Raw genomic sequence first — 20,974 nt, 5'->3', positions numbered from 1 at the left:
ACACTTACTTTCTCCCGATGACCGTTTTTATGCGATAATTGGTCGTTATTTTTAATTGAAATTGCAAAAACAACGATTTATAAATGGGTTTCATGCCTCTGCTTTAATTACGGGTACATTTTTTTCGTAATCAATGCAAGAGGAAGAGTGATTTTGTAATTAGACGCCTTAAAGATATAGCAGAAAACAATAAACAATCATCCAAGAGTTCATCACAGCGGGATTAAGGCCAGATTTAGGTCAGTGGACACCCGACTTTACGCGTTCAGGTTAACACCAAAAGGCGACTCAATGGTCAATTGTTCCAAAGGGGGACAATTGTTTCATGGAGTCCCACTACTTGTGTGTGTGTGTGTTGTTTTGAGACCAAGTAGTCGAAGGTATTTGAAGACTGTTGCATTAAATTGCATTATAAGGTTTTGACGTATTTTTTTAACCGAATGAATACAGCGTGCCGGACTATAAAGTTATAATATGGCCCGTGCTAGAGTTAACATAAAGGTTTAAGAAAGTATTCTTCACTTTAATCCATGTTGGATTGGATTTCGTTCCCATTTTTCCACATAGCTGTATCTGAGTACTTTTAATGATTTGCTACATATAGTTTTGTCTTCGAGTCGTTTTTAACTGTCTTGCAGTGTAAAATAAAGAATTTGCTAATTGTTCTGAAGCCTGACTACGAACTTCCACGGATAGTGGTCTATGTCCGCAAATTATTGTGAGCTCAAATCAAACAATCCAGTTTCTCGGTAAAAATGAAATAATTGAAAGAAAATAGTAATTTTCAATTTTTTTCGGCATGTACTAAAAAGAAATTTTAATTTTATAATTTATAATTTTAAACAGAAAGCATAATAATATTCTCAAGCACGCGCTATTTCGTGTTCATTCCAGTGTCCTGTATCTCTAAAAATTTTTGAGACCTCTATTTAAGTTAAAGATTGTATTTGGGACAAGCTGTGTACAATAAACAGAGTGACTCAAAGCTTTATACTAAATTTTGACAAATATATGATGATCAATTTGTCAGAAAAAATATTAAAGGACGTCAAAAATAAAACATTTATAAAACAACAAATATTAATGATTTAAACTTTGATGCTGTTTTAAACATTTTTTAATATTTTTTTATTTGGATCTAGCCTACTGAATTGAATTATGTTGATATTTTGATGCCATTCACATGGATATTTTTTCATAATAGTTATAATTTTTATTGAATATCGAGGAAAAGTTGAAAAACCCTATATCAATGTATTAAAAAAAATAATTTGTTATTTGTGAATGTATGAACGAATGTAATTGCGAATGTTGTTTACTGATAAATTATGAAGCACACTGAACCATTTTATTTAACTTTTCAAATTTGAAAATAGGCTAATAAATAACAATTTCACGGCTTTAGTAGTCTTTGATGCAGCGTTCTGTAAATACACGATAGAATATCTCAGTTAGAGTTGAGACTTTACAGATTGCTTTGGATTTGAGGCATAAAACGCTCGGAAAAATAAGAGTATCAGACCCAAAAACAAGGAAGTATTATCCTGAGTGTTATCGACATACTCTATATAGAGGACCATTTTTTTGAATAAAGAAAGTTCTTTTGGATTTAGAATTTTATCGAAAATTTCCTAAACAACATTTTGCAAGACCTTATATAGAATGGTGGTATTGCACCTAGTTAACGACCATAGTATAATAGTCGCATTTGCAAAGATTTTAATTAGATCACAAACTTTCAATGAGAAGATACTGAGCTTCGTACATTTTTTTATATTCACCTTTCGCATCTAAATAAAAATCCACATTTACCCATATTTTCGCCGCATAAAAATTCCCATTGAACCAACCTGTTTGTTTAAAATCTAAAAGCTCTTAGATTGATGCGTGTTTGAGAAATACGAGTAGGTTGGCGCCCAATCACCGTCAGCTGTTAAAATAAAAAGAAATCGTAAAAATCGCAGTGTTTACATTAGAATGTGTTACACGGACCACACAATGGGGCCCCACTTAAAAGCCGAGGTTCTTGCAGTTTATCTTATCGGAGAGTGGATCCTTGTTCACCGGCGCGTCGAAGGAGGCGCACCGAGTGCGTGTTATAGACATCTGCCCGGGTAGCTCAGTCGGTAGAGCATTGGACTTTTAATCCAAGGGTCCAGGGTTCAAGTCCCTGCTCGGGCGAAATTTTTTTTAAATTTTACATTTAATTAAAAATTTAATTACTTAAATAATATTCTGTATTTTATTAATAAGTTTAACATATTTCGAAATCATTTCCTGCTTGTTGAAATGAATCTAAATGAGGTTTCCCCAAAAAGACAATAAATTAACCTGATCGAGGTCAATGTGAAAGACGCAATGACAACATCAACACATGGTGTTAAAACGGCACAAGTGGCGCCATTGGCTGGATTTTCTAAGAAAAACAAATTCAACTCGACAATCTGAAGAACAAGGTATTAAGTAACCACACATGTTCCTTTGGATAATTATTTCTAAGTGGACTTTAACATTAGCAAATATTTGAGGGCCTTACTAAATCCATTAAAATCAATCTCTTTGAATTAGCGGGAAAATTTATTTTAGTTGACATTTCGAACGAACAACCTCTGATTTATTAATCCTCCGTAACATCCAAAGGTTAGATTTATATCCTGCACTTCCTGTTAAATGTGTAAAAATAAATCCCCTGATGATGAAAATATTTTTTACTCGGTTTGTATTAGTTTTTATGAGCTCCTGACAGGGCCGCAGTAATAAAATATAAAACGTGTAATCGCCAGTTTTCTCGTTTTGATACGTTGTTTCAATTAGCTATCAGCTCCAGTTTTAATAGAACGACGGATTTCAGTCCATTAGTCCGTTTGCCGATAAATCATGATTATATGCATGATACATTCGCTGAGCACTAGAATTGTTATTTATTATCCGAAGACTGAGAACTGACAAGCCAAAAAATTACCCGAAAGAATCCTATCAGATGACCCTGTCAACCCCTCATTGTCCGTTACATTCTATTTTGAATGGCGATCGTTATCTAGCAGACCTACCATGGGTGGCTTTGTTTGTCATTCCCAGCTCGCATCGAAACGTTCTATACATATAGTCAAGCCTCATCACAAAGGGTTGGAGAAATTGGGATTTTATTGTATTTGATAGATTTCTGATAAGAGACTTTACAGCACTTGATTTTTATTCCATCAGACATCTGAATCATTACGCCCAAACGCATCAGGAAAGTAGTCGACAAGACAAACACGATCTTCTAATCTAACATCGTACAAACTTCCATGTAGAGACGTTTAGCGGCCATCTATGGAAGATGAATAAGGCATGGGCGTGGGTCGGACGCGGCGCATCGAAATCAATTAGGCCCCATAAATAGCGGAAATTTTAAACAGTATTTACAACTACAAATTATTGACCCATCATCCGCATCGCTCCCCCATTCGATTTTTTCGCCGGGTTTATGAGAGCCGTACATGCAAAACGAGTCGAATTTTACTGTAATTACCGATATTATCGTGAGACCTGGTGAAGTGGAGTTTAAGACTTGTAATAGAGGATATTACCCGTAATTTAAAATCAAGGCCAGGGACGGACCTGCGATTACAGCTGATGAGAAAGTGAAACGAAGAAATCATTTAAATGGTCTGGGGTTCAATAAACTGTTTAATGGTGCAGCGAAAAAAGTAGTTCTCAAAATGTTACTCAATAACGTAATAGAGCGATTGAGTCGAATGTAAAATTACACTAAGAAGGTAAGTATCGATACCAAAAAAAGATTGAAAATAGCGTGATACGCATAAAAAGGGATAGTGAAAAATTGTCAACGGTTTAAGATATTTTACGGCCAAACGAAAATTAACACAAAAAGCATGTCGTAGATAAAATACCTTTCGAATGCGAGAAATTCTGTACTTATGAGACCTCTAAACCTTTACGAGACATATAAAAAATACCAAAGTTACATTAAAAATAGAGAATTTTACAGGTCAAATATATGATAACAAGCCTTTGATAATGGTCACAGAATGAAGCCATTTTCAGGAAGCGCAAAATCAAAGAAAGTGTACATATTTTACTTAATAAAAACCGATGTGTGGCCTCTTGTTCCGTAAACCTGGTTAATACCATGCTTGAACAAGGGGTCAACTTCGGACCCGTGAAGAAACTCAACATCAACAAGTACTATTTATAGGAATGACCAACATATGTAATAAAGTTACAGGTTAAAGTAGGTACAGTGATCGAACACTAACGCCAATTTTCGATTTCATAATCACTTTTTCTCCTATTCTATTTCACGTTTCGGTGACAAATTTGTCACCGAAACGTGTTAAAGTATTCGTCCGAGCTCTTCGTAAAGAGCAAATATTATTCTCAGTTATATTCAAAAAATAAAAACAATTTTAGATCTTATATTAAAAAATTAGATTTTGACCAACTCCTAACGCAACTGGAAAGAGCATGAGATTCTCTATCCATCTAGGTCACGTTGAAGAAAATTGATAACATGGAAACAGCCCGTTTCCGGGAGGAAACCGGACATTATCATCGAACTCTGAATCTATTAATAAAATATAGACACTTCCAAAAATGTTTTTAAAACTGAAAGTCCAAATAAAACTTCCTCACTGCATTCAGAAAGGCATCAAGTTCTCTATCCGACGGTAGACCAATTTGAAGAGAGTTGGTCATGTAGAAAGAGCCATTTTCTGTGGAAAATTAAACATTAGATTCACCTTTTCACGAAATATAGATAATTCCGAACTTTTTAAATTTTAAAAACTGAGAAGTCTGACAAAACGTTTTAAACTCAGTAGGAAAGTATGAAAATCTCTACCTTTATATAAAATTAGGCAATTGGAAAATACTGGAAAATAAAGTTTTCCAGCTCTTTTCTGGACGACAACCGACCGTTAGGATTTTAAATGCCGGACAAAATTTGAGTACTTAAAAAACTAAAAGTTCTGCTAAACATAAGCTATACAGGGAAGAACATGAACTTCGTGAAAGCAACAAATTCATGTACAATCAATTAAATTTATCTGAAAAACTTTCGCTTTAATTAATTAGGGGTCACCTAAACATACCAATAATTTTGAAAAATCTGTATTCAATTCGAAATTTTTGAGAATATTATCTCAAACTGCAACCGCGGAAATTATCGAAAAAAATGTACATAATATAACTGCTCTTCAAATAACATGAGTAGATCAAGTGGGTAAAACATGCTCAATTCACGCAAAGAATTCTTGCTCTTTAAATAGAATAGAATCTTTTCCTGCAAATTTCAATCTGAGACGAAATTAAAACCCGAAGTGGAATGCTCAATCACGATATGAGTATATTGAGACAAAAATGCTGCTCAATTTCTAATCTAAATTTTTTTACAAAATTATACAATACATAAAAAGGAAGTGGAGCTGGAGATACCAATTCTTTTTCAGATATGAATTTGAGAAGCTTTTCTTCCTCTTAACACTTCAGCACTTCGGTTTTTTGAGTCCGATATGATAGAAATTGAAAACAAAAATACCCCCAAGCCTATCCTGTGTAAACGGGCTTATGATTTAGAATTTATTGCATCTTAAAACTATCAGAAAGTGAGACGTGCTCGGAATGCCCAAATCTACAACGATTTGTATCGTGATTCGTGAAGAACTTGCCTGTTTCACCTTTAATTCGACATGCCAGGAATAAATTTTCCAGAATTCAGGATTCACGGCGCGTCTTGCAAATTTGGCCGGAAGTATTGAGCCGAAATGAGGTTTGGGGTGAAAAATGTTGTCGTAAAGAAAGTTTGCTTGTTGACAATAACATTACATTATTATCGAGCAACTCGAAGGCGTATAAAGCAAAATTTCATCAACAAATGGGACCTGTTACCTGCCTGAAGTGAAATTTAATAGATCACCGAAGTGGAAGTTCGTGATATTTCATTCCTACACTGCCAGACGTCAGGTTTCGGATTTTGTTTATTTTAACTCCCGATTCCGACAAAGTAACAAAAAGAACAACGGGAGAGAGAAAAGAGTTTCGGTTCGTGTCGTTATTTCTGGGGCCGCTAAGTGGAAAAAATAACACGCCAAGTTAGTTGAAATAATAAAAGAAATGCCACTTTTGCTTCTCCGAATGTGCGTCTTTTGCGTAACCGTGACATAACCCGACAAAGAAAATAATGAAATTCGAAAATAGAGCCACTGGACTTTCTCATTACAAAAGGCATGCAGCAATAATATACATAGGCACGTGCTTATGGCCTTTATGACCGAATACAATACTCTATTAATGCGGGAACAAAAAATAATTACATTTTAAAAGTACGGTTAGGGGTAACAACCTAAATTCTCTGTTTATTGTTACTTCTAGTATTTTTATAGGAAAAAAAAATAAATTGACCTCCGCATTAGTGTACTGATAGAAAGGAGGTTGATCGGATCCACGTCCGGTGTGTTCCAAATTCGTCAGATCACTAGGGTGTTGAAAACAGTAAAATATGCAAGACGAGTTAATGGGGGCAAAAGTTGTACTTCTTAATATTTAATAATGTCCAGCTGTAAAACTGAGATTATACAAATATGTATGTATAGCAAATTTTAGCACTCTGTATTTCAGACAGAAAGCGAAAACGCACCTAGGTTCATATAAACTTTTTTCTCAAAATCACTTATAGAATCACCCCTTAAATTTATGAAATACTATTCTGAAACACTGTGTATATAGAAGATATTGACCTCCAAAGTGGGCCTGTAAATTTCTAAACAACGGCATATTTCAGTTATGCGCCATCACAACACAACCAAATTTGGAACATGATTTATTCTTATCAATATCTTTAATTAGTAAAAATGTGAGATCGATAGGTGCTCCATAAATGTTGGATTTCGGGTAAGGTAAGGTCTAAAAGAGTTGGGATTTTTTTACTTGCAAACCAACTAACAAATAAACAATACCATTTAATAGGAAATTTAGCTCTAAAACTTTTATTTCCTTTCAATATTTACCGAAAACCGTATCATTTTTGATAAAATCGCAGTCTTGTGAAATAGAACCAAACGAAATATAAAGGGATTACCAGTCAAATGTGATGTAATGATGTAATGCCACATTTAAGATAACTGTCACTTTCATGACTTTGGTAAATAGCTAGACTTACAAATAGCTTAATTTACCAGTCAAAAACCGCATTGCTTTTGACTGGTAATCTCTTTAAATCCCTCTTAATTTGATTTTGTTTTATCCCATAAAACTCAAATTTTATCAAAAATGATAAGGTTTTCGTCATATTTTGAGGTCCTCTATATATATGTATCTACAAGGTGGGCCAATGAAAACGAAACAAGGCCAAATTTTCATATTTGTCGCTTGCAGAAAAAAAATGCGGGGACCCGGCGATTTTTATTTCGTGGGGGAAATCTTTTCCCCCTTTGTAAGGTTATTAGTATTAAAAACAAGTTTGTACTCAGCAAAAATGAATTTTTCTCACAAAAACTATCACTAAACAAAAATGAAAGTTACGAATTGAAAAGGCATTATTCCTTCTTCAATATTGGCTTGTTTAACATTTAAAACGTTTTTCAATGAAAACTACTTTACAAAATTCAAAGAATTTGAAAGTGTTGAAAAGAGAATGCGATGACCTTTAAAATGAGGTATCACTTGACACCTAATCCTATTTAAGATTTAATTTCAGCTCCCCCTCCCCCTCTGGGGGGTTGGAAGGGGCAAGATTTAAAATATGCACAAAAGACTCCCCCCCGAAATAGAAATCGACAGGCACCAGCGATTTTTTTCTGCAAGCAATAAATGTGAGAAATCGGCCTTGTTTCTTTTCATTGGTCCACCCTATATATGTATATATATGGTGTAACAAATTCGAGTCTATGTATGACGGATCTCGAAAACGGTAAGAGATACAAAGTCGGTTAAATGGAGACAAAGGTATATATTTTACGACTTATCAAAATCCGTTTGCGAATTTTAAAAAATTCAAATATTTTTAGAGGTATCCAATAAAAACCGAAAATTTGGATTTTCGTTTTTGTCAAAAAAATCGAAAACCATTATTCGGAGAAAGCTGATAACGAAACATGTTTAGAGCAATTTTTGTTGGGTTTTCTACTGGTGTGATCGGTAACTTCGTTGTTTAATTAAATTAGTGGACTGAGTAATACATAAATTAACAAAATACAATCTAACGTTTGCTGACTTGACATGGTAACGCAATTCAAGGCTTCTTATAATTAGATGGAAAAGGTTTTTTTACTTTTATTCATATAAAATTCACCGAAATAGTGGAACATAATAAATACATCACTGGAAAAGAAATTTCATGTAGATTTTTATTTTGCAAAAATCCAAGATGGCGCCAATAAGAAAGTTTAAAGATCATATTCTCGAAAATCAATTATCGAGTAAAAATACCGATCACACCAGTAGAAAACCAGATGAAAAGTGCTGCAATACAGTTTCATTATTAGCTTTCTCCAAATAATGGTTTTCGACTTTTTTGGACAAAAACGAAAGTCCAAATTTTCAGTTTTTATCGGATATTTATAATAAATACATTATAAGAATGTTTCAACTCGCTTGGGTGAGTTACACCTGTGTAATGTCAAAATTGTTAATTCAAGACAATTGGTCTAATTAATAAACTTTTCAAATCGGATTAATAGGAGTATAGGGAGGTATTAAAAGGTATTAAATTCCACAAAAATCATTACAATTGATTAGTTGCTTTACAACAAAATTATTAACTTATTAAAAGATACGATTAATCAATACATGGCCTGCTTAGTGTCAGCTTTGGCTGAATTTTCTTCCATCATTCATTATGCAAGTCAGTTACGTCCAAGGAAAAAACATACGAAGGAACAATGGTAGTTTTTTCGGCTTTAATGGACCGACACGACTGCTCAATCAATTAATAACTAACAATAAGCGTACCTCATTTATCGACGCACGCTCTTTGTGGATTTATTGGATTAAAAGTAATTAAATGACTGGCCTACAATGGGGGAATTTAATTGGAAGAAAGCTGGCAAACAAACGATCGGGCGCTATTTCCAAGAAGAACCTTTAGGAGAAGTAGTACGAACGGCTGCCAAGATCGTAAATAATTGTTATGCACAAAAATACCGTCACTCGCCAACCCACGTAACTTAAGTTAACCGCGGTTTACGACCATCCTTAAAGTTCAGCTTGAGACAATGTTTCTCTGTCTGCCCATATAACCTTTTCATGTTCAAAACCAGTACTGGTTGATCTGATTGTCGCCCTCAACGTCGATTTTTTTCAGTTCGTCGTTAACAACATAATCCACTAAGTGTCTCATTGTCTTTGGTCGAATATATGGCTCACTGTATGTGTACCCACGGCGCTATTTTATCTCTATACGGGGTGGGTGGAACAATCGCACATATTCAGTTTTGCTAATCCACATAAATAAAGTTATCCGAGACCACGACGTTGTCTCAAATTTCGATTACGTAGGGACAATGGCATTTTGTTCGGGCCAAGAATAATTTTTATCGTCACAGCAGGGCGGTTCGGCTCAATACGGATTTCCGTTAATTACGGAAAAAACTCCCATTGTTTAGGGCTCTTTCTTGTAATAAGGAATCCTTTTGCTTCGAAGGGGCGCGTATATCCTTGTCAGGCTCCCCGTGACGCTAAACAATAGCTTCGCCCTTAATTTATCACGCCTTGGGACTATTTCCTATCGCACTTTCGCACAATCGACGTCTTTAGATTGAACTTAGAGATACTTGCCTGTCATCAATTGTATTTTTCTTTAAAGATTTTTCCGCCTTGGTCATTGTTTACAAAACCACAAAAGGAAATTAATTTACCCTCTTCTCCCTGACGGCTCGAACAAATTACACCGGCGTGTCAATCACCTAATTCGCCCAATATCTCTCTGATAAATCTTCTTTCAATAGCAAAGTAGAAAAAGATCGGAAGGACAGTAGCTTTGAATTGGGACAAATTTCCTCATGAACATAATGAAAGATGCAAACCGAAGACGTCAACAAACGAGGGAATTAACACCAACCCAACAACGAAAGTTTTTTGCATCTCTTGCTCGATAGGACCTTCGTCTGCCTTCCGATTTTTCTCAAAGTAGTCATAAATACTACAAATCCCTAGAAATCACGCTGAGAACCATTACTTTGGGATTCATTTTGAAAACCGACAGTAACGAAGTCAAGTAAGAGTAAAATTTAAGAACAGGAAGAGAAAGGCACGGGACAGATTTGAACAAAAATTGATAAAAGATATAAGCCAAAGAGACATGAAACTAAAACGAAGGCAATTACAAATTACTTCTCAAAACCAGCAAAAATGAAGGTCAACGGAAGGCGGTATTTCAGGACAAGAGAAAAAGGAACCGCGCATGCTTAAACAGAGGTTCAGAAAAGGTACATATAAACAAGAAATGAAAATACAGAGAAGACAACAGCAACATGGTATAAACTGGTTTTGAAAACTTATAAAAATGAGTATCGACTGAGAACATACTTTGAAGGGAAGAGAGAAAATCTATAGATGTCAATAAGAAATTTAAAAATAAAACTAACTAAAGGTATGCGAAACGAAAACGAAGTATCAACAAAAAGCAAATGTGGCAAAATATTAAGCTCTCATTACATTGAACCCGAAAAACCTATAGGTGGCTTTCGATCATTGTTTATTCCTGACCTGAATGCCACAAAAGGAATTTAATTTACCTTCTTTTCCTTGAGATTCCGAACAAATTAGACCGGGGTGTCAATCACCTAATTCACTCAATAAATCTCTCTGATAAATCTTCTCCTATCGATAGCAGCAACATATCGAATATACCCCCAAGAAGCTATGGAGCTTTGTTTGGCCATCATAACCGAGATTTATATCCAATCATAAAGACAGTTTAATAGCTTCCTCGAAGTTATTTATTATGCCAACGCATATACATTCATATGATCCACGTCGTAAAATCGCAAGAAAAAGTCCATAGGATTTTAGCATCTGTCGAGCAAATCTTCCATGACAGAGGAAGATCATCAACGTTCAGTGGGAGTCGAAAAAGACATTTGTCTCAACGAGGTAATGAGACAAGAATGGATCGTGTAGGGTACGGGATTGCGAATAATAAAGTCAAAACAATGACAGCTCGAATGGAACTGTAGGAAGATGATGTTCTTATTTGCATTGGATGTTTCAATTTAAAGAGGCGCCGGTGTTTGCTCGAATTACCAATGTGGCGCTAATGAGATGAGTCTGCGAATAACTCAGGAACATCAGAAGTTTTCAGTGAGCGTTACATTATTTTCAAAATATACCTATTTAGCTCCTAACGTTTCGCATTTTGAATTCTTGCAACCGAAATGCATACCTACGTATTTTCAGAGTTAAACGTAATGTGACAATATCATTTTTTTATGTTTTGAAATTTCATCAACGTTTGTTGCTTTATTCATTTTTATTCATAAACTGTGCGGCTATAAATTGCCCCCCGCTACCTGTTAACTTTTTAATTATTATTATTTTTTTAAATTCAAAAGCAGTATTGAACACGATAGAAAATTTTTACTTTTAACATGTGTTTATTTTTTTAAATATTGTTTCCGTCACCGGTAGTGCAAAATGGTCAATTTTTTCAAATTGCAACATTGGTTAAGTGACACTTCAAATTAAAGGTCTTCCAAAATGACATTAATGGTGCATTGCGATTCAAAATCTATCGATTAGTTTTTGAGAAAAACAACTATAAATTTGGTAAAAAATGCTATACAAACTCAGTTAAATAGTACGTAAACAATGATAAAACTTGTTTGTTGATAGGAAATTGGTTTGTTTTCAATTTTGTGCTAAAAAACAGTTTTTGGTTCAAACAAATAAATAAATACATAAATAAATAAAAATAACCATAGCAACAAACAAGTTTTTTGATATTTTTTTCACATGGTTACTCTTATAAATAAAATTCATTAGTTCATTGGATGTCTCAAAGTTATTCAGGAGCTTCGAGAAAACCTTTTAGAAAAATTGAAACTTTTAACACTTTAAATAAATATAATAAATCAATATATTTGAAAAATCAACAAAAGTCAAAAAATAGAATTTTTGTGCAATTTAATGCCGCTATTGAATTAAAAAAAAATGGTTAAAAAATTAATATTGGGGAGAGGGTAGAATCTAGACCCACACGGTATTTAGTGAGTAAATTTTAGCAATTTTTGTTGAGCACCCTCTTCTATCGTTTTTTGTCCTAATTACTCCTCATTTTTTTCGGCTTTAAAAACAAGTTCAAATTAGTTTCCATTTTATTTTGTTTACTTTTTCTCTTGTCCTCAAATCTTGTTGATGTTTTAAACTAATTTTAAGGCGATTCCAGGGTAATGTTACTTTATATCATTTCTAATAGTTTAATTGGAAGTTTGGCAAAGAAGGTGGAACTTTTATGAAAATATGAAGACATTCTTGTCGATAATTTTATTTTAATTTGGCATTTCTTTAGTTTGCATTGTTAATCATTTTTCATCGAGAAGATAATTCTGTGTTTGAAATCCTGATATTCGAGAAACTATAATTTGAAAATCACTTAATTTAAGACGTTCAGTTCCTAATAACACGCGGTTTTCTCGTTTTCGTAAATTTGTAAAATGAAATATCAGCTAAAAACAGATTAAATTTTCTTGAAATCTATATTCATTTTTATTCACCAATTTCCAACGTTAATTTTTGAAATTTCGGGGTAACTTTGAAAATCACATATGTCAAGATCTTTTCATTAAAAAATTTTCGGTTTCATTCGACATTGAAGAGAAAAAAATTCTTAGAAAATTCCTTTAGAACGGTCCCTACAACCTACCTGCTTTCATGAAAAGACAAATTCTTTGTTTCAATTTACACACTACTGATAACTTGTGGTCCACCCCAAGAACGGCAATAAATTTGAAACCCAAAAACCATTGCATCGCAACAACCCCCGGGAGTCTTCAAGAGATCACTGGATAAGCAAAAGAGGGTGCAAAGCAGGTAGTTTTAAAATGGGATATTAAGGCCCTAAGTTGTTAACTTCATAAAAGACGAATAGCTCCGTTGAAAAAGTTGCAATTAGGACCTCCTCGAAACGGCTTTTGTACCTATTTTTCCATGAGCAGATAAGTGCCTTTTTGTACGTTTGCATTTCTCGGCCCCCTGCTGTGGAGTAATCGAATAAAACGGTCGACGATTAAAAATGCTTTTTCCATTAAACTTGCTCAGAGTTTGGTATATATGGTAAGTCCTCCTTAATTGAACAATAAAAACCCCGTATGTTTGCAAATGATTTTATCTAAGGAAATCGATTTGATCCAGCTAAGTGGCTTGATTGGACACAAAAAATTTAACCTGAAGAAAACCGAATGAATGACATGCAGAAAAGGCTTTAGCAGCAGAGGCGGTACTCAGCACGAAAATCGATTGTCTTTTCGTGCATTAAAAGTAGACACATAGATGAAGCTAAAGATGGTCTGAAACAGTCCTTCAAAAGAATATGGCAGAAGAGTTCTCATGTGCTTTCTATGGGGTAAAAAGCTGGTCTTAAGGGGTTGCGTTCCGCCTCTGTGTTCAGCTCGAAGGTTTCCGCTGATTGAACACGTCGATGGAACACGCAACGTCTCGGTCGTTTAAGTGAAACCGCTTACTCCAAACAATCGACGATTGTTCTTTACAAAAATAGCGGATTTGCACTAAAAAGCAAGACTCTTTAACCTCGTTTAACCTTTAAATGCCACCGCAATCTTTAGCAAAGCAGAGGTTAACCTGATCACATTAAAAAGTTAGCTGCGGACCACCTTATCCAATCGCCGCACTAGATAATTTCTGTCAAAAGGGAAGATGATTGATGACCAGCCAGCCCTGTCCGGAGGCCTTTTATGCATGTAAAACCGACGTAACATTTCCAAAGGAACGATCTAAGGGATCAATTTCTTGAGAGGTCTTTCGGGGAGCATATGGCCATTGAAGGCCATCACAAAAAGGCCTTTTGACGACCCACTTCGCCACCGCAAGCCTAATTAGCTTTAGGAGAGGGCTTTTCGTTGGCTGCAGCCACACCAGCGGAACGGGAGTGTTTGCTGATTTTTCTTAATGGCTTTTCAGGTGGGATACACATGATTTAGACTAGACATGTAACAAAGGGACTTTATTAATGAGAGATGCGGTTCAATGATAAACCTACAAGGCCAGGTTACAAAATTGTGTCTGGTTTGGTGACAGAGGCGTGAGCGCATTAGGTGGTCTCAGTTACATGCTGTTCAAAGAGCATTAAACTAACTATAATTATCGCAATTAGCAATGGAGGCTTAGAACTTAAAGACGTGTAAATTCACAAGTAAGAAATTAAGTCCAGAACGACGAGGGTTGGCCATTGTTACGTACGTGTTAACCGGAAAGCATTTAAAATAGTTCCTTTACATGCGAGCAAGAAATATGGACTTGTAAAAGCGTTTGATCTGTTTACTGCCGCAGTCTAAATATTTATGGGGGGAATTTGCATGTTTTCGCAGTTTGGGCTTAACGGCTGCAAAGTGGATTAGTCATTGCCCAAAGTCTGGAAACATAGTAAGCGAACCAACTTTTAATTGAAATTTGTAAAAGCCGTCCAAGAAATATGACGATATGTGAAGCTTACGTAGGTATCTTATAAAATAAACGATGAAAACTTGCAATAAAACTGACTGAATGAAATGGGAACGATGTTGACGAGATTCCGAATAATGCAAATTAGAACAATACCATCGGCCTCTCGGTCTTTCTGCCTTTGTAACAAAAACAGTTCCACCTATATATAAATGATCATTTATAAAATGCAGAGAAAAGGACATTTTAGAAAACATTTGGAAATATTCCAATAAAGTGGTTGAAGGACTTGATCTTTCGACTTAAAGAAACTTTTACTTTAACTTTATTTTTGCCAAATCAGCTCGCAACTGAAACTACGCCTTGACCAAGGAAAGATCAATGTATAGAATATTCCTAAGGCGTTCTCTTCAATAAGCTGTACGAAATTATGTAATCGTGATATTGATGGAAAAGTTACCATCACCATGTGTAACTTTATCAGGAAAATTACGTAATTTCCATGACACTAACCTGATTGACAAATCTACCATAATTTTTCATCAAGTTTGTCCATAAAACCTATGAAAACTTCTCGGATTTATTTAGTCTCAAACACCTCTTTCAAAGAGCCTATTGGGAGGCACTTATCAATCACGCTAGTCGCAGCCTGGTTATAGTTGAATGCCTTGAAAATTTGAAAGTAATCGTATCGATACACCCAAAGCAAAAAAACTAATAACCTTACAAGGAAGATAATTCCACGAGATAAAACAGCAATTTAATTTACTGCAGTATGCCAAGAACTGTACTGTTAAAGTGGAGGCCAATAAACGCTGAGGATTAGGCAAATATAATTAAAGATTATTGTATTGTGGGATGATTCTATAATATGCTAAAATTCCATAATTTCGTAAATGAGTGTAAACATGGCCTAATAAGGGCCACAATCGTATCCTACTTTCCGAACATTAAAGCCGCGTTTAGGAGATCGTAAATTTCGTTGTAAGCACTTCGGCAAACAGAAATAAGCCAAAAGCGCGGAATTTACGCTTTGAAGCCAGATTTTGCGGATTTACATGTACCGATTACGGCACCACGAACAAGAGAGTCTGTTGTGAACAACAACGTATTATTTGAAATTTGATAACAAAGCCCAGAGACATCAATTTCGTGAAATAGCGGCACTGAAGTATGAACAGAACCTCAATAACTTCTTCAAAGCGTAGCGTTAATGTAACACAATAAATTACCAAACTAGGACGTTTCGGAGCGAGTGAAAGGGAAGTGAATCGGGGGTACAAAGTAAGAAGAAGTTTGCCGGTTCCTCCCCCGAAAACATTTATTTTAATACGGAAATGAGGCTACAACTTTGCCGAAGAACGTGCGTTAGTGGATGACTTACGTTCCTCGTTAGTCATTTGGGACTTTTAGCACAGATGCGTTAAAGTTAGCTGATTCATCGACAATTATGATTACGACCTGTGCCATTGTCTCTTCGGGGAATTGCCATTATTGACAATGCCCGAGTATTAATAGGAACAATATTATTGTTTGCTAATTGATTTTTGTTGTATTCTTGCTCTTATTTGATCAGTACACAACGAGCGGAAACACGCGAAGAATTAACCTAATGGTAAAAAAAATTGGAAATAAATTCATTAGTTAAGCTCCTACTTTAATCCCACACAACTTGATCTCAACTGAAAAGAAAAACATTGAAATTCAGCACAAAGCACAACTTTAACCCCATTCTTGGTGACTGCGTTTGTTTCGTTTCAATTCTATGTTGAAACTTTTACGAGGTTGGGCTCTAATAAACGGATATGAAAGAGATAAATCACCGGAGACTATCTCTTGGGTGCATTAATAATTATTCCATAAATCTAGGAAGGAGGAAGCGGTCTTGTGGTGAATTTTAACCGTGTAATTTATACGAATGTTCACAACAACTATTTTATGCACAGCTGGCCTCCGAGAGATACACGTGTAACTTTTAATGGGTGAATGGGCGCACCGACGTATAACAGGGTATATGTTAAAGCAATTTTTCTGTATTAATTTCGACTATAGAATTCCCAGAAATGCTGTGTGTAAAGTGGATTTAAAATGCTGTCTCGCATTTTCAATTTTGCTTTAAAAAATTCCGGAAACTTACACCATATTTTGAAAACAATGAACCTGAGTGGATATTGTCAATTTTGTATAAATCGAGGTACACCAAGGTATCAGATTAGAGTTGCCAGGTAAGAGAGTTACTTAACATCCGGATTAATAAGTTAGCAATCCCCATATCACTAATCCCTGTCTTATTCCTTACTTCTAATATTACTCCCCAAGCAGTCAAACCAGATAATTATCATACGCGTTAGTTATTTTTGTGGTCTGTAACTTCTCCAATCCACTATACAGGGCATTTCAAATTCGACCCTCATCATTGGTATCTCGGAAACTAGAGAAAAAACGAAGAAGTTTAAATTGGTGCAAAATTGCGTAATTTAGCACTTGGCCAAATGCCATTTTCAAAATTTTAATTTCCCGAGTACCTTCGAAGACATCCAAAAAAAACAAAAATTGAAGGTTTCGTTTTTATTTATTTTTAGCTTTATTTGACAAAGAAGTTCAAAACCGGAGGTACATTTTCATTACTACTTTTTCTCAGGTATGCAATAACGTTTTCAGATTTGCTATTCGACGTTTCGTCTTTCGGCTATCATCATCAACTTTATTTTTTCTTCTGGACGCTACATTGGATTTTTCGGCAGAAAAATAGTCGGATGGCAAATCTGGAAACGTCATCGTGTAACCGAAAAAATGGCAATGAAAATTTGCTAGCAGCTTTTAGGGTTCCTTATCAAATAACGCTAAAAAATAAAAACGAAGTCTCTAATTTTTAATTTTTTTCGGATATCTTTGGAAGTACTCAGAAAATTTAAATTTTGAAAAGGGCATTTGATTAAGCGCTAAATTGCGCAATTTTGTCCTAATTTAAACTTCTTCGTATTTTTTTTTAGTTTCACAAATTTTAATAATGAGGGTCGAAATCGAAATGCCCTATATAGTAAAAATTGTATTTGATAAGCCCTAGGCCGAGTAATTTTTGAAATGAATAATTTCACAGACAGCTGAGCAGAATTTTGCCTTAGACCTACTTTCAACAGGCAAAAGCACCCTTAAGAACAACCCCACACTCCAAAATCTGCCCTCGACACTCGACTCGCACATAATTTGATAATTTTCCTATACCTTCTTATTTTTTATAGCCAATTTAGAAAAAAAATTAACTGAAAATATTTTATATTTCTATGTCAGCCCATCAAATACCACGAAGAAACAATTTCTAAGTTTCTTAATAACAAGTGAGTTAATATCCTTGGTAAAAGAACAAAAATATGAAAACAATATATTCCTTACTGAGCTTCCTACCGTGGGATAAAGTAAGGACAATAAAATAAGGATGCATTACATTAAAACTGATATTTTAATAGTATACTGAATGTGCTAATTTAGAAAGACTGGATGTAGCATTCACGTTGAACCGAATCAACGGTTGTGCAACTATTGGGATTTTTACTGAAATGAATACGTCATTTTTGATCAGAACTTTAAACAGTTGCACAACTGTTAACTCTGCTAAATTTTGCCACTCTTTTTACGATTCTGTCTCCTCTTTTTGGCAAATGAGACTCGAACTAATCTATGGGGGCAAAATCGAAGCAAATAACGTCACCATGATTTGTCACATCATGGACCCGATCCACACATGTGAGATTCAACGAGTCTGGAAAAGCGAATAATCAGTATTCGGCAAAAAGTGCGTATCCACGAAGCGAGTTAATGCTGAACAAACATCAAACCCTGCACAACGAATTTGAATTCGTGCAAAAGTATGATTAAAAGAAATTGAATGAGAATTTTATGTTTGATTCGCTTTCGCTACCGTTAACTCTGCGAGCTATATCAAGAAAATCCGTTCAGTTTCAACGGATTTCGCGATGTTCACACGTTCTTCAAAAGAAGCGTGTTCATTGATCAAACTAACACCAAAAGAGCATAGAATTCAGAACGATGCATTTGAATTCGTTCAATGAGTAGAATTAAGCGAAGGGGAATCGAATGAGAATTTTGTGTTCTATTCGTCTTCGTTACCGTTCGCCATTGACTAGACTCGTTGTGCCTTTGTGGATCAAACGTAGAAGGTACAAATTCATTGTCCCAAATTGTTCTTCTTGAACTCTATCGAAATATCCAATTTTTTACAGCGATCTCGACTTTGGTAAATTGCAATGGGTGTAAACTTAAAACATGGAGATAGTTCGTTTTAAAAATTGAACATGAAATTACGACCGTTTGCGTTCGCATGTGACGTTCTGCGTTTACGTATGACGTGAGCGTACGGAGAAACGTAAGTTGCTCCGTTTGCGGTAAATGCTAGGGCAATCTTGATGTGCAAGCAGAGCATGAAATATAACGTTTATGCTTTTTTTGTATAACGTAAAAATAGTATTACTTAATAGAACTCGCCCACAAACTTCTAAGCACATTTAATTTTAATAGTATTATGGTAGATTCTATTTAAAGGGATTCTAGATGGCTTCGAAGTTGATACGAGTCGTACGCTGCGATGTATTTTAGGTGCGTATTCACGGAGCGACCGAACGGCGAACAATGAAGTTTGTTCCGCGTTCGACCTCTCCACCATTATGTAAATTTGTTACAACTCTGGAGTTCTCGGTCTCTATCAAAAAAGATTTCATTAAGCAAAAGTGTCCGACCACAAAACTTGTTCAGTTGTAGGATTCTGTAATATATGGCCAAACACAAACGGTGCAATTCGAAAAAACTATTCTGCTGTTGCAGTGAACAAGCTTTAACTCTAGTCCAATTCGATTCAACAATGTTGGTCAAATTACAACTGTGTAGCGTCCACTTCCGATCCAAAAAGTTTTTATTAAAGAGAAGAGTCGGACGATGAACACTTGTTACCAAAAGCTGCAGTATTCAGTTCAAATTCAAAAACGAAATAAATGTAAAAATCGAGAGTACTGGTTTAACGAAGAAATTAATATTCACATATCAATATATTAACAAAATTACGATGAATATCCAGATCATTGGCCTAAATGAATGACAGATTAAATCGGTAATAAATTGCAGTGCTGTAATGGTTTACCGCACCTGGTTGAAAATAATGTAGCGTTTTGGTTGTACGAAACTATCGTAAACGGGCACACGCGATTCAAACAATCCAATTCGGCAAAATAGTACTGCTACAGTTAACAGGTTTTAACTCGATCCAAATCGATTCCACACTGCCGATTATGAGTGCACACGGTTAAATGTTGGTCAACTACATCGTATCCAATGAAATCGTACTGTGGCTTTGGATTGTAAATTTATGGCGAATTCAAACATCCAAAAAGAGCGCACTGGGTGCGGTAATATGGCCGCCGAAAGCTATCTGCGTCTATCTAACCTAACATGTTACCACACGTTATAAGAAAACAAGAACCGCTTTCCACCGATATTTGAATCATTTGCTATTCGTTAATCGTTTGCTATTCAAAGAATAAAAAGATTTACTTCTTGTAATCAGTAGATCTTCTTCTTTTACCCCTATGGACATAAAGTTTCATGTTCCAAAGGAAAAAGGAGGTTTCAAATCTGAATCATATTTTTGGCAGACCTAAATCATGACTCGAATTGTCAACAAAATGAAAAAAATCGAATTTTAAATCATAACTGCTTTCGATTGGAAATCATAGGTTGTCAAAAAGTGGCTCAGGACAAGTCGCACTGGGTCCACTCTGGCAGGGGTGACTGAATATATCATTAAATTTAAAAATGTTTATAGTTCATTTTTTTAATTGCTGGGAAACGTAATAAAAAAACGCCAAGCTTTAAAAATGGCTTTAAAAATGAATGCATTATGAATTGAACCATAGAAAATTTCGAATTGCCCAATTCCATTGTTGTGTTTCTACCAAGAACAGGTTTACCTATCCGTATTTTAGCTATCTAGCATTGTGATTTGCGCCTGTTACGGTAAAATCGCCCCTCAAAACAACCTCGTACCGCTAAATTAACACTCGATACTATTGACAAGCGTCTTCAGCTGAAAATGTCCTCGCATCCTTTTACTTTTCATTATAAATTTCGATGTAAATTTAAATAAAAAACCAAAAAATTCTTTAACGATGAAAGAAATGGTTTTTATGCGAGACTAAATTTTTGACTTAAACTTAGCGAGTTGGACGATGTCCCTAACTCAAATTCGAATTAACGGAAAGATTTTTCGTAACATTTTTATATTCATTAGACCCCAAAATTAATTAACATGTAAATTTATTTCAAATAGCCCACTTATTTCCTTAATATC

At 35.0% G+C, this 20,974-nt stretch overlaps 1 protein-coding gene and 1 non-coding gene across 5 annotated transcripts in view; one reads left to right on the top strand and one right to left on the bottom strand.

Moving 5' to 3' along the window:
* The window catches only part of LOC136418016 (netrin receptor UNC5B-like), a 176,136-nt gene that overhangs the window by 137,580 nt on the left and 17,582 nt on the right, over nucleotides 1-20,974 (bottom strand). Inside the window, exon 1 of one of the 4 annotated variants that reach the window (XM_066403909.1) lies at nucleotides 1,851-1,869. The exons of the other annotated variants lie outside the window; for them this stretch is intronic. The gene's annotated coding sequence lies outside the window, so the exon portion shown is untranslated. Of the gene's footprint in view, nucleotides 1-1,850; nucleotides 1,870-20,974 lie in introns of those variants that run through there. 4 annotated transcript variants of the gene reach the window in all.
* Nucleotides 2,109-2,181, top strand: TRNAK-UUU (transfer RNA lysine (anticodon UUU)). Its single transcript has one exon. It is a non-coding gene; the product is annotated as a tRNA-Lys (tRNA).

The sequence above is a fragment of the Euwallacea similis genome, chromosome 32 (genome assembly GCF_039881205.1).
Source record: "Euwallacea similis isolate ESF13 chromosome 32, ESF131.1, whole genome shotgun sequence".
NCBI lineage: Eukaryota > Metazoa > Arthropoda > Insecta > Coleoptera > Curculionidae > Euwallacea > Euwallacea similis.
The sequence above is the reverse complement of the archived record's forward strand: the minus strand, read 5'-3'. Positions and strand labels throughout refer to the sequence as shown.